Source organism: Pan troglodytes, chromosome 19, assembly GCF_028858775.2.
Source record: "Pan troglodytes isolate AG18354 chromosome 19, NHGRI_mPanTro3-v2.0_pri, whole genome shotgun sequence".
Lineage (NCBI taxonomy): Eukaryota > Metazoa > Chordata > Mammalia > Primates > Hominidae > Pan > Pan troglodytes.
The window spans coordinates 3,174,918-3,188,534 of record NC_072417.2 but is presented as its reverse complement, the minus strand read 5'-3'; positions in this window follow the sequence as shown (position 1 = coordinate 3,188,534).

Here is a 13,617-nt window from a genome sequence, read left to right as displayed (position 1 = left end):
AGATATTTCCACGTTTACAGATGGCGGTGTAGATGTTTCCATCTTTCTACAAATGGCAGTGTAGATATTTCCATGTTTATAGAGATAGCGGTGTAGATATTTCCATGTTTATACAGATAGCGGTTTAGCTATTTCCATGTTTATACAGACCGTGGTGTAGATATTTCCATGTTTATACAGATAGCGGTGCAGATATTTCCATCTTTGTACAGATAGCGGTGTTGATATTTCCATCTATACACAGATGACCGTGTAGATATTTCCATGTTTATACAGATGGCGGCGCAGATATTTCCATGGATATGTAGCAGGCGGTGTAGATATTTCCATGTTTATACAGATAGCGGTGTAGTTATTTCCATGTTTATATAGATAGCGGTGTAGATATTTCCATGTATATACATATGGCTGTGTAGATATTTCCATGTTTATACAGATGGCGGTGTAGATATTTCCATGTTTATACCGATAACTTTGTAAGTATTTCCATGTTTATACAGACAGCGGTGTGGATATTTCGACGTTTATAGAGATAGCAGTGGAGATATTTCCATGTTTATAGAGATAGCGGTGGAGATATTTCCACGTTTATACTGATCGCGGTGTAGATATTTCTATGTTTATAGAGAAGGCAGTGTAGATATTTCCATGTTCATAGAGATAGCGGTGTTGGTTTTTCCATGTTTATAGAGATAGCGGTATGGATATTTCCATGTTTATACAGATAGGGGTGTAGATATTTCCATGTTTATACAGATGGCAGTGTAGATATTTCCATGTTTATAGAGATGGCGGTGTAGATATTTCCATGTTTATACAGATCACCGTGTAGATATTTCCATGTTTATACAGATCGCGGTGTAGATATTTCCATGTTTATACAGATCATGGTGTAGATATTTCCATGTTTATACTGATCGCAGTGTTGATATTACCATGTTTATAGGGATAGCGGTGCAAATTTTTCCACATTTATACAGATAGAGGTGTAGTTATTAGCATGTTTATACAGATAGCGGTGTAGATATTTCCATGTATAAACAGATGTCTGTGTATATATTTCCATGTTTAAACAGATGGCGGTGTAGATATTTCCTTGTTTATACAAATAGCGGTGTAGTTATTTCCATGTTTTTACAGATAGCGGCGTAGATATTTCCTTGTTTATACAAATAGCGGTGTAGATATTTCCATGTTTATACAGATCACGGTGTAGATATTTCCTTGTTTATACAAATAGCGGTGTAGTTATTTCCATGTTTATACAGATAGCGGTGTAGATATTTCCATGTATATACACATGGCTGTGTAGATATTTCCATGTTTATACAGTTGGCTGTGTAGATATTTCCAAGTTTATACAGATGACTTGTAGGTATTTCCATGTTTATACAGGTGGCAGTGTAGATATTTCCATGTTTATACAGATAGCTGTGTAGATATTTCCATGTTTAAACAGAAAGCGGTGTAGATATTTCCATGTTTATACAGATCGCGGTGTAGATATTTCCATCTTTATGGAGATCGCGTTGTAGATATTTCCATGTTTATACAGATAGCGGTGTAGATATTTCCATGTTTTTACAGATATTGGTGTAGATATTTCCATGTTTACACAGATTGCGGTGTAGATATTTCCATCTTTCTACAGATGGCATTGTAGATATTTCCATGTTTATACAGATAACGGTGTAGATATTTCCATGTTTATACAGATCGTGGTGAAGATATTTCCATGTTTATACAGATCGCGGTGTAGATATTTCCATGTTTATACAGATCGCAGTGTAGATATTTCCATTTTTATAGGTATAGCGGTTTTGATATTTCATATTTATACAGATAGCGGTGTAGATATTTCCAAGTATATACAGATTGCGGTGTAGATATTGCCATGTTTATACAGATAGCGGTGTAGATATTTCCACGTTTATACAGATGGCGGTGTAGATATTTCCCATTTTCTACAAATGGCATTGTAGATATTTCCATGTTTATAGAGATGGCGGTGTAGATATTTCCATGTTTATATAGATGGCAATGAATATATTTTCTTGTTTATGTAGATGGCGTTGTAGATATCTCCATGTTTAAATAGATGGCGGTGTATATATTTCCATGTTGATGGAGATAGCGGTGTAGATATTTCCATGTTTATAGAGATAGCGTTGTAGAAATTTCCATGTTTATACAGACCGCAGTGTAGATATTTCCATGTTTATACAGATAGCGGTGTAGATATTTCCATGTTTGTACAGATGACGGTGTTGATGTTTCCATCTATACACAGATTGCCGTGTAGGTATTTCCATGTGTATACAGATGGCATTGTAGATATTTCCATGTTTATACAGATGGTGGTGTAGATATTTCCATGTTTATACAGTTGACAGTGTAGATTTTTCCATGTTCCTACACATGACTGTGTAGGTATTTCCATGTTTATACAGATGGCTTTGTAGATATTTCCATGTTTATAGAGATAGCGGTGGAGATATTTCCATGTTTATACAGATTGCGGTGTAAATGTTTCCATGTTTATACAGATCGTGGTGTAGACATTTCCATGTTTATACAGATACCGGTGTAGAAATTTCCATGTTTATACAGACCGCAGTGTAGATATTTCCATGTTTATATAGATAGCGGTGTAGATATTTCCATGTTTGTACAGTTGGCGGTGTTGATGTTTCCATCTATACACAGATTGCCGTGTCGGTATTTCCATGTGTATACAGATGGCATTGTAGATATTTCCATGTTTATACAGATGGTGGTGTAGGTATTTCCATGTTCATACATATGACTGTACAGGTATTTCCATGTTTTTACAGATGGCATTGTAGATATTTCTATGTTTATAGAGATAGCAGTGTAGATATTTCCATGTATATACAGATGACGGTGTAGATATTTCCATGTTTATAGAGGTAGCGGTGTAGATATTTCGATATTTATACAGATAACGGTGTAGATATTTCCGTGTTTATACAGACAGCGGTGTAGATATTTCCATGTTTATACAGATGGCGGTGTAGATATTTCCATGTTTATAGAGATGGCGGTGTAGATATTTCCATGTTCATTGAGATAGCGGTGTAGATATATCCATGTTCATAGAGATAGCAGTGAGGATATTTCCATGTTTATAGAGATAGCAGTGTACATATTTCCATTTTTATAGAGATAGCGGTTTTGATATTTCATATTTATACAGATAGCGGTGTAGATATTTCCATGGTAATACAGATTGCGGTGTAGATATTTCCATGTTTATACAGTTAGCGGAGTAGATATTTCCACGTTTACAGATGGCGGTGTAGATGTTTCCATCTTTCTACAAATGGCAGTGTAGATATTTCCCTGTTTATAGAGATAGCGGTGTAGATATTTCCATGTTTATACAGATAGCGGTTTAGCTATTTCCATGTTTATACAGACCGTGGTGTAGATATTTCCATGTTTATACAGATAGCGGTGCAGATATTTCCATCTTTGTACAGATAGCGGTGTTGATATTTCCATCTATACACAGATGACCGTGTAGATATTTCCATATTTATACAGATGGCGGCGCAGATATTTCCATGGATATGTAGCAGGCGGTGTAGATATTTCCATGTTTATACAGATAGCGGTGTAGTTATTTCCATGTTTATATAGATAGCGGTGTAGATATTTCCATGTATATACATATGGCTGTGTAGATATTTCCATGTTTATACAGATGGCGGTGTAGATATTTCCATGTTTATACCGATAACTTTGTAAGTATTTCCATGTTTATACAGACAGCGGTGTGGATATTTCGACGTTTATAGAGATAGCAGTGGAGATATTTCCATGTTTATAGAGATAGCGGTGGAGATATTTCCATGTTTATACTGATCGCGGTGTAGATATTTCTATGTTTATAGAGAAGGCAGTGTAGATATTTCCATGTTCATAGAGATAGCGGTGTTGGTTTTTCCATGTTTATAGAGATAGCGGTATGGATATTTCCATGTTTATACAGATAGGGGTGTAGATATTTCCATGTTTATACAGATGGCAGTGTAGATATTTCCATGTTTATAGAGATGGCGGTGTAGATATTTCCATGTTTATACAGATCACCGTGTAGATATTTCCATGTTTATACAGATCGCGGTGTAGATATTTCCATATTTATACAGATCATGGTGTAGATATTTCCATGTTTATACTGATCGCAGTGTTGATATTACCATGTTTATAGGGATAGCGGTGCAAATTTTTCCACATTTATACAGATAGAGGTGTAGTTATTAGCATGTTTATACAGATAGCGGTGTAGATATTTCCATGTATAAACAGATGTCTGTGTATATATTTCCATGTTTAAACAGATGGCGGTGTAGATATTTCCTTGTTTATACAAATAGCGGTGTAGTTATTTCCATGTTTTTACAGATAGCGGCGTAGATATTTCCTTGTTTATACAAATAGCGGTGTAGATATTTCCATGTTTATACAGATCACGGTGTAGATATTTCCTTGTTTATACAAATAGCGGTGTAGTTATTTCCATGTTTATACAGATAGCGGTGTAGATATTTCCATGTATATACACATGGCTGTGTAGATATTTCCATGTTTATACAGTTGGCTGTGTAGATATTTCCAAGTTTATACAGATGACTTGTAGGTATTTCCATGTTTATACAGGTGGCAGTGTAGATATTTCCATGTTTATACAGATAGCTGTGTAGATATTTCCATGTTTAAACAGAAAGCGGTGTAGATATTTCCATGTTTATACAGATCGCGGTGTAGATATTTCCATCTTTATGGAGATCGCGTTGTAGATATTTCCATGTTTATACAGATAGCGGTGTAGATATTTCCATGTTTTTACAGATATTGGTGTAGATATTTCCATGTTTACACAGATTGCGGTGTAGATATTTCCATCTTTCTACAGATGGCATTGTAGATATTTCCATGTTTATACAGATAACGGTGTAGATATTTCCATGTTTATACAGATCGTGGTGAAGATATTTCCATGTTTATACAGATCGCGGTGTAGATATTTCCATGTTTATACAGATCGCAGTGTAGATATTTCCATTTTTATAGATATAGCGGTTTTGATATTTCATATTTATACAGATAGCGGTGTAGATATTTCCAAGTATATACAGATTGCGGTGTAGATATTGCCATGTTTATACAGATAGCGGTGTAGATATTTCCACGTTTATACAGATGGCGGTGTAGATATTTCCCATTTTCTACAAATGGCATTGTAGATATTTCCATGTTTATAGAGATGGCGGTGTAGATATTTCCATGTTTATATAGATGGCAATGAATATATTTTCTTGTTTATGTAGATGGCGTTGTAGATATCTCCATGTTTAAATAGATGGCGGTGTATATATTTCCATGTTGATGGAGATAGCGGTGTAGATATTTCCATGTTTATAGAGATAGCGTTGTAGAAATTTCCATGTTTATACAGACCGCAGTGTAGATATTTCCATGTTTATACAGATAGCGGTGTAGATATTTCCATGTTTGTACAGATGACGGTGTTGATGTTTCCATCTATACACAGATTGCCGTGTAGGTATTTCCATGTGTATACAGATGGCATTGTAGATATTTCCATGTTTATACAGATGGTGGTGTAGATATTTCCATGTTTATACAGTTGACAGTGTAGATTTTTCCATGTTCCTACACATGACTGTGTAGGTATTTCCATGTTTATACAGATGGCTTTGTAGATATTTCCATGTTTATAGAGATAGCGGTGGAGATATTTCCATGTTTATACAGATTGCGGTGTAAATGTTTCCATGTTTATACAGATCGTGGTGTAGACATTTCCATGTTTATACAGATACCGGTGTAGAAATTTCCATGTTTATACAGACCGCAGTGTAGATATTTCCATGTTTATACAGATAGCGGTGTAGATATTTCCATGTTTGTACAGTTGGCGGTGTTGATATTTCCATCTATACACAGATTGCCGTGTCGGTATTTCCATGTGTATACAGATGGCATTGTAGATATTTCCATGTTTATACAGATGGTGGTGTAGATATTTCCATGTTCATACATATGACTGTACAGGTATTTCCATGTTTTTACAGATGGCATTGTAGATATTTCTATGTTTATAGAGATAGCAGTGTAGATATTTCCATGTATATACAGATGACGGTGTAGATATTTCCATGTTTATAGAGGTAGCGGTGTAGATATTTCGATATTTATACAGATAACGGTGTAGATATTTCCGTGTTTATACAAACAGCGGTGTAGATATTTCCATGTTTATACAGATGGCGGTGTAGATATTTCCATGTTTATAGAGATGGCGGTGTAGATATTTCCATGTTCATTGAGATAGCGGTGTAGATATATCCATATTCATAGAGATAGCAGTGAGGATATTTCCATGTTTATAGAGATAGCAGTGTACATATTTCCATTTTTATAGAGATAGCGGTTTTGATATTTCATATTTATACAGATAGCGGTGTAGATATTTCCATGGTAATACAGATTGCGGTGTAGATATTTCCATGTTTATACAGTTAGCGGAGTAGATATTTCCACGTTTATACAGATGGCGGTGTAGATGTTTCCATCTTTCTACAAATGGCAGTGTAGATATTTCCATGTTTATAGAGATAGCGGTGTAGATATTTCCATGTTTATACAGATAGCGGTTTAGCTATTTCCATGTTTATACAGACCGCGGTGTAGATATTTCCATGTTTATACAGATAGCGGTGCAGATATTTCCATGTTTGTACAGATAGCGGTGTTGATATTTCCATCTATACACAGACGACCGTGTAGATATTTCCATGTTTATACAGATGGCGGCGCAGATATTTCCATGGATATGTAGAAGGCGGTGTAGATATTTCCATGTTTATACAGATAGCGGTGTAGTTATTTCCATGTTTATACGGATAGCGGTGTAGATATTTCCGTGTATATACATATGGCTGTGTACATATTTCCATGTTTATACAGATGGCGGTGTAGATATTTCCATGTTTATGCCGATAACTTTGTAAGTATTTCTATGTTTATACAGACGGCGGTGTGGATATTTCGACGTTTATAGAGATAGCAGTGGAGATATTTCCATGTTTATAGAGATAGCGGTGGAGATATTTCCACGTTTATACTGATCGCGGTGTAGATATTTCCATGTTTATAGAGAAGGCTGTGTAGATATTTCCATGTTCATAGAGATAGCGGTGTTGGTTTTTCCATGTTTATAGAGATAGCGGTGTGGATATTTCCATGTTTATACAGATAGGGGTGTAGATATTTCCATGTTTATACCGATGGCAGTGTAGATATTTCCATGTTTATAGAGATGGCGGTGTAGATATTTCCATGTTTATACAGATCACCGTGTAGATATTTCCAGGTTTATACAGATCGCGCTGTAGGTATTTCCATGTTTATACAGATCATGGTGTAGATATTTCCATGTTTATACTGATCGCAGTGTTGATATTACCATGTTTATAGGGATAGCGGTGCAAATTTTTCCACATTTATACAGATAGCGGTGTAGTTATTAGCATGTTTATACAGATAGCGGTGTAGATATTTCCATGTATAAACAGATGTCTGTGTATATATTTCCATGTTTAAACAGATGGCGGTGTAGATATTTCCTGGTTTATACAAATAGCGTTGTAGTTATTTCCATGTTTATACAGATCACGGTGTAGATATTTCCTTGTTTATACAAATAACGGTGTAGTTATTTCCATGTGAATACAGATAGTGGTGTAGATATTTCCTTGTTTATACAAATAGCGGTGTAGATATTTCCATGTTTATACAGATCACGGTGTAGATATTTCCTTGTTTATGCAAATAGCGGTGTAGTTATTTCCATGTTTATACAGATAGCGGTGTAGATATTTCCATGTATATACACATGGCTGTGTAGATATTTCCATGTTTATACAGTTGGCTGTGTAGATATTTCCAAGTTTATACAGATGACTTGTAGGTATTTCCATGTTTATACAGGTGGCGGTGTAGATATTTCCATGTTTATACAGATAGCTGTGTAGATATTTCCATGTATAAACAGATGTCTGTGTATATATTTCCATGTTTAAACAGATGGCGGTGTAGATATTTCCTTGTTTATACAAATAGCGGTGTAGTTATTTCCATGTTTTTACAGATAGCGGCGTAGATATTTCCTTGTTTATACAAATAGCGGTGTAGATATTTCCATGTTTATACAGATCACGGTGTAGATATTTCCTTGTTTATACAAATAGCGGTGTAGTTATTTCCATGTTTATACAGATAGCGGTGTAGATATTTCCATGTATATACACATGGCTGTGTAGATATTTCCATGTTTATACAGTTGGCTGTGTAGGTATTTCCAAGTTTATACAGATGACTTGTAGGTATTTCCATGTTTATACAGGTGGCAGTGTAGATATTTCCATGTTTATACAGATAGCTGTGTAGATATTTCCATGTTTAAACAGAAAGCGGTGTAGATATTTCCATGTTTATACAGATCGCGGTGTAGATATTTCCATCTTTATGGAGATCGCGTTGTAGATATTTCCATGTTTATACAGATAGCGGTGTAGATATTTCCATGTTTTTACAGATATTGGTGTAGATATTTCCATGTTTACACAGATTGCGGTGTAGATATTTCCATCTTTCTACAGATGGCATTGTAGATATTTCCATGTTTATACAGATAACGGTGTAGATATTTCCATGTTTATACAGATCGTGGTGAAGATATTTCCATGTTTATACAGATCGCGGTGTAGATATTTCCATGTTTATACAGATCGCAGTGTAGATATTTCCATTTTTATAGATATAGCGGTTTTGATATTTCATATTTATACAGATAGCGGTGTAGATATTTCCAAGTATATACAGATTGCGGTGTAGATATTGCCATGTTTATACAGATAGCGGTGTAGATATTTCCACGTTTATACAGATGGCGGTGTAGATATTTCCCATTTTCTACAAATGGCATTGTAGATATTTCCATGTTTATAGAGATGGCGGTGTAGATATTTCCATGTTTATATAGATGGCAATGAATATATTTTCTTGTTTATGTAGATGGCGTTGTAGATATCTCCATGTTTAAATAGATGGCGGTGTATATATTTCCATGTTGATGGAGATAGCGGTGTAGATATTTCCATGTTTATAGAGATAGCGTTGTAGAAATTTCCATGTTTATACAGACCGCAGTGTAGATATTTCCATGTTTATACAGATAGCGGTGTAGATATTTCCATGTTTGTACAGATGACGGTGTTGATGTTTCCATCTATACACAGATTGCCGTGTAGGTATTTCCATGTGTATACAGATGGCATTGTAGATATTTCCATGTTTATACAGATGGTGGTGTAGATATTTCCATGTTTATACAGTTGACAGTGTAGATTTTTCCATGTTCCTACACATGACTGTGTAGGTATTTCCATGTTTATACAGATGGCTTTGTAGATATTTCCATGTTTATAGAGATAGCGGTGGAGATATTTCCATGTTTATACAGATTGCGGTGTAAATGTTTCCATGTTTATACAGATCGTGGTGTAGACATTTCCATGTTTATACAGATACCGGTGTAGAAATTTCCATGTTTATACAGACCGCAGTGTAGATATTTCCATGTTTATACAGATAGCGGTGTAGATATTTCCATGTTTGTACAGTTGGCGGTGTTGATATTTCCATCTATACACAGATTGCCGTGTCGGTATTTCCATGTGTATACAGATGGCATTGTAGATATTTCCATGTTTATACAGATGGTGGTGTAGATATTTCCATGTTCATACATATGACTGTACAGGTATTTCCATGTTTTTACAGATGGCATTGTAGATATTTCTATGTTTATAGAGATAGCAGTGTAGATATTTCCATGTATATACAGATGACGGTGTAGATATTTCCATGTTTATAGAGGTAGCGGTGTAGATATTTCGATATTTATACAGATAACGGTGTAGATATTTCCGTGTTTATACAGACAGCGGTGTAGATATTTCCATGTTTATACAGATGGCGGTGTAGATATTTCCATGTTTATAGAGATGGCGGTGTAGATATTTCCATGTTCATTGAGATAGCGGTGTAGATATATCCATGTTCATAGAGATAGCAGTGAGGATATTTCCATGTTTATAGAGATAGCAGTGTACATATTTCCATTTTTATAGAGATAGCGGTTTTGATATTTCATATTTATACAGATAGCGGTGTAGATATTTCCATGGTAATACAGATTGCGGTGTAGATATTTCCATGTTTATACAGTTAGCAGAGTAGATATTTCCACGTTTACAGATGGCGGTGTAGATGTTTCCATCTTTCTACAAATGGCAGTGTAGATATTTCCCTGTTTATAGAGATAGCGGTGTAGATATTTCCATGTTTATACAGATAGCGGTTTAGCTATTTCCATGTTTATACAGACCGTGGTGTAGATATTTCCATGTTTATACAGATAGCGGTGCAGATATTTCCATCTTTGTACAGATAGCGGTGTTGATATTTCCATCTATACACAGATGACCGTGTAGATATTTCCATGTTTATACAGATGGCGGCGCAGATATTTCCATGGATATGTAGCAGGCGGTGTAGATATTTCCATGTTTATACAGATAGCGGTGTAGTTATTTCCATGTTTATATAGATAGCGGTGTAGATATTTCCATGTATATACATATGGCTGTGTAGATATTTCCATGTTTATACAGATGGCGGTGTAGATATTTCCATGTTTATACCGATAACTTTGTAAGTATTTCCATGTTTATACAGACAGCGGTGTGGATATTTCGACGTTTATAGAGATAGCAGTGGAGATATTTCCATGTTTATAGAGATAGCGGTGGAGATATTTCCACGTTTATACTGATCGCGGTGTAGATATTTCTATGTTTATAGAGAAGGCAGTGTAGATATTTCCATGTTCATAGAGATAGCGGTGTTGGTTTTTCCATGTTTATAGAGATAGCGGTATGGATATTTCCATGTTTATACAGATAGGGGTGTAGATATTTCCATGTTTATACAGATGGCAGTGTAGATATTTCCATGTTTATAGAGATGGCGGTGTAGATATTTCCATGTTTATACAGATCACCGTGTAGATATTTCCATGTTTATACAGATCGCGGTGTAGATATTTCCATGTTTATACAGATCATGGTGTAGATATTTCCATGTTTATACTGATCGCAGTGTTGATATTACCATGTTTATAGGGATAGCGGTGCAAATTTTTCCACATTTATACAGATAGAGGTGTAGTTATTAGCATGTTTATACAGATAGCGGTGTAGATATTTCCATGTATAAACAGATGTCTGTGTATATATTTCCATGTTTAAACAGATGGCGGTGTAGATATTTCCTTGTTTATACAAATAGCGGTGTAGTTATTTCCATGTTTTTACAGATAGCGGCGTAGATATTTCCTTGTTTATACAAATAGCGGTGTAGATATTTCCATGTTTATACAGATCACGGTGTAGATATTTCCTTGTTTATACAAATAGCGGTGTAGTTATTTCCATGTTTATACAGATAGCGGTGTAGATATTTCCATGTATATACACATGGCTGTGTAGATATTTCCATGTTTATACAGTTGGCTGTGTAGATATTTCCAAGTTTATACAGATGACTTGTAGGTATTTCCATGTTTATACAGGTGGCAGTGTAGATATTTCCATGTTTATACAGATAGCTGTGTAGATATTTCCATGTTTAAACAGAAAGCGGTGTAGATATTTCCATGTTTATACAGATCGCGGTGTAGATATTTCCATCTTTATGGAGATCGCGTTGTAGATATTTCCATGTTTATACAGATAGCGGTGTAGATATTTCCATGTTTTTACAGATATTGGTGTAGATATTTCCATGTTTACACAGATTGCGGTGTAGATATTTCCATCTTTCTACAGATGGCATTGTAGATATTTCCATGTTTATACAGATAACGGTGTAGATATTTCCATGTTTATACAGATCGTGGTGAAGATATTTCCATGTTTATACAGATCGCGGTGTAGATATTTCCATGTTTATACAGATCGCAGTGTAGATATTTCCATTTTTATAGATATAGCGGTTTTGATATTTCATATTTATACAGATAGCGGTGTAGATATTTCCAAGTATATACAGATTGCGGTGTAGATATTGCCATGTTTATACAGATAGCGGTGTAGATATTTCCACGTTTATACAGATGGCGGTGTAGATATTTCCCATTTTCTACAAATGGCATTGTAGATATTTCCATGTTTATAGAGATGGCGGTGTAGATATTTCCATGTTTATATAGATGGCAATGAATATATTTTCTTGTTTATGTAGATGGCGTTGTAGATATCTCCATGTTTAAATAGATGGCGGTGTATATATTTCCATGTTGATGGAGATAGCGGTGTAGATATTTCCATGTTTATAGAGATAGCGTTGTAGAAATTTCCATGTTTATACAGACCGCAGTGTAGATATTTCCATGTTTATACAGATAGCGGTGTAGATATTTCCATGTTTGTACAGATGACGGTGTTGATGTTTCCATCTATACACAGATTGCCGTGTAGGTATTTCCATGTGTATACAGATGGCATTGTAGATATTTCCATGTTTATACAGATGGTGGTGTAGATATTTCCATGTTTATACAGTTGACAGTGTAGATTTTTCCATGTTCCTACACATGACTGTGTAGGTATTTCCATGTTTATACAGATGGCTTTGTAGATATTTCCATGTTTATAGAGATAGCGGTGGAGATATTTCCATGTTTATACAGATTGCGGTGTAAATGTTTCCATGTTTATACAGATCGTGGTGTAGACATTTCCATGTTTATACAGATACCGGTGTAGAAATTTCCATGTTTATACAGACCGCAGTGTAGATATTTCCATGTTTATATAGATAGCGGTGTAGATATTTCCATGTTTGTACAGTTGGCGGTGTTGATGTTTCCATCTATACACAGATTGCCGTGTCGGTATTTCCATGTGTATACAGATGGCATTGTAGATATTTCCATGTTTATACAGATGGTGGTGTAGGTATTTCCATGTTCATACATATGACTGTACAGGTATTTCCATGTTTTTACAGATGGCATTGTAGATATTTCTATGTTTATAGAGATAGCAGTGTAGATATTTCCATGTATATACAGATGACGGTGTAGATATTTCCATGTTTATAGAGGTAGCGGTGTAGATATTTCGATATTTATACAGATAACGGTGTAGATATTTCCGTGTTTATACAGACAGCGGTGTAGATATTTCCATGTTTATACAGATGGCGGTGTAGATATTTCCATGTTTATAGAGATGGCGGTGTAGATATTTCCATGTTCATTGAGATAGCGGTGTAGATATATCCATGTTCATAGAGATAGCAGTGAGGATATTTCCATGTTTATAGAGATAGCAGTGTACATATTTCCATTTTTATAGAGATAGCGGTTTTGATATTTCATATTTATACAGATAGCGGTGTAGATATTTCCATGTTTATACAGTTAGCGGAGTAGAT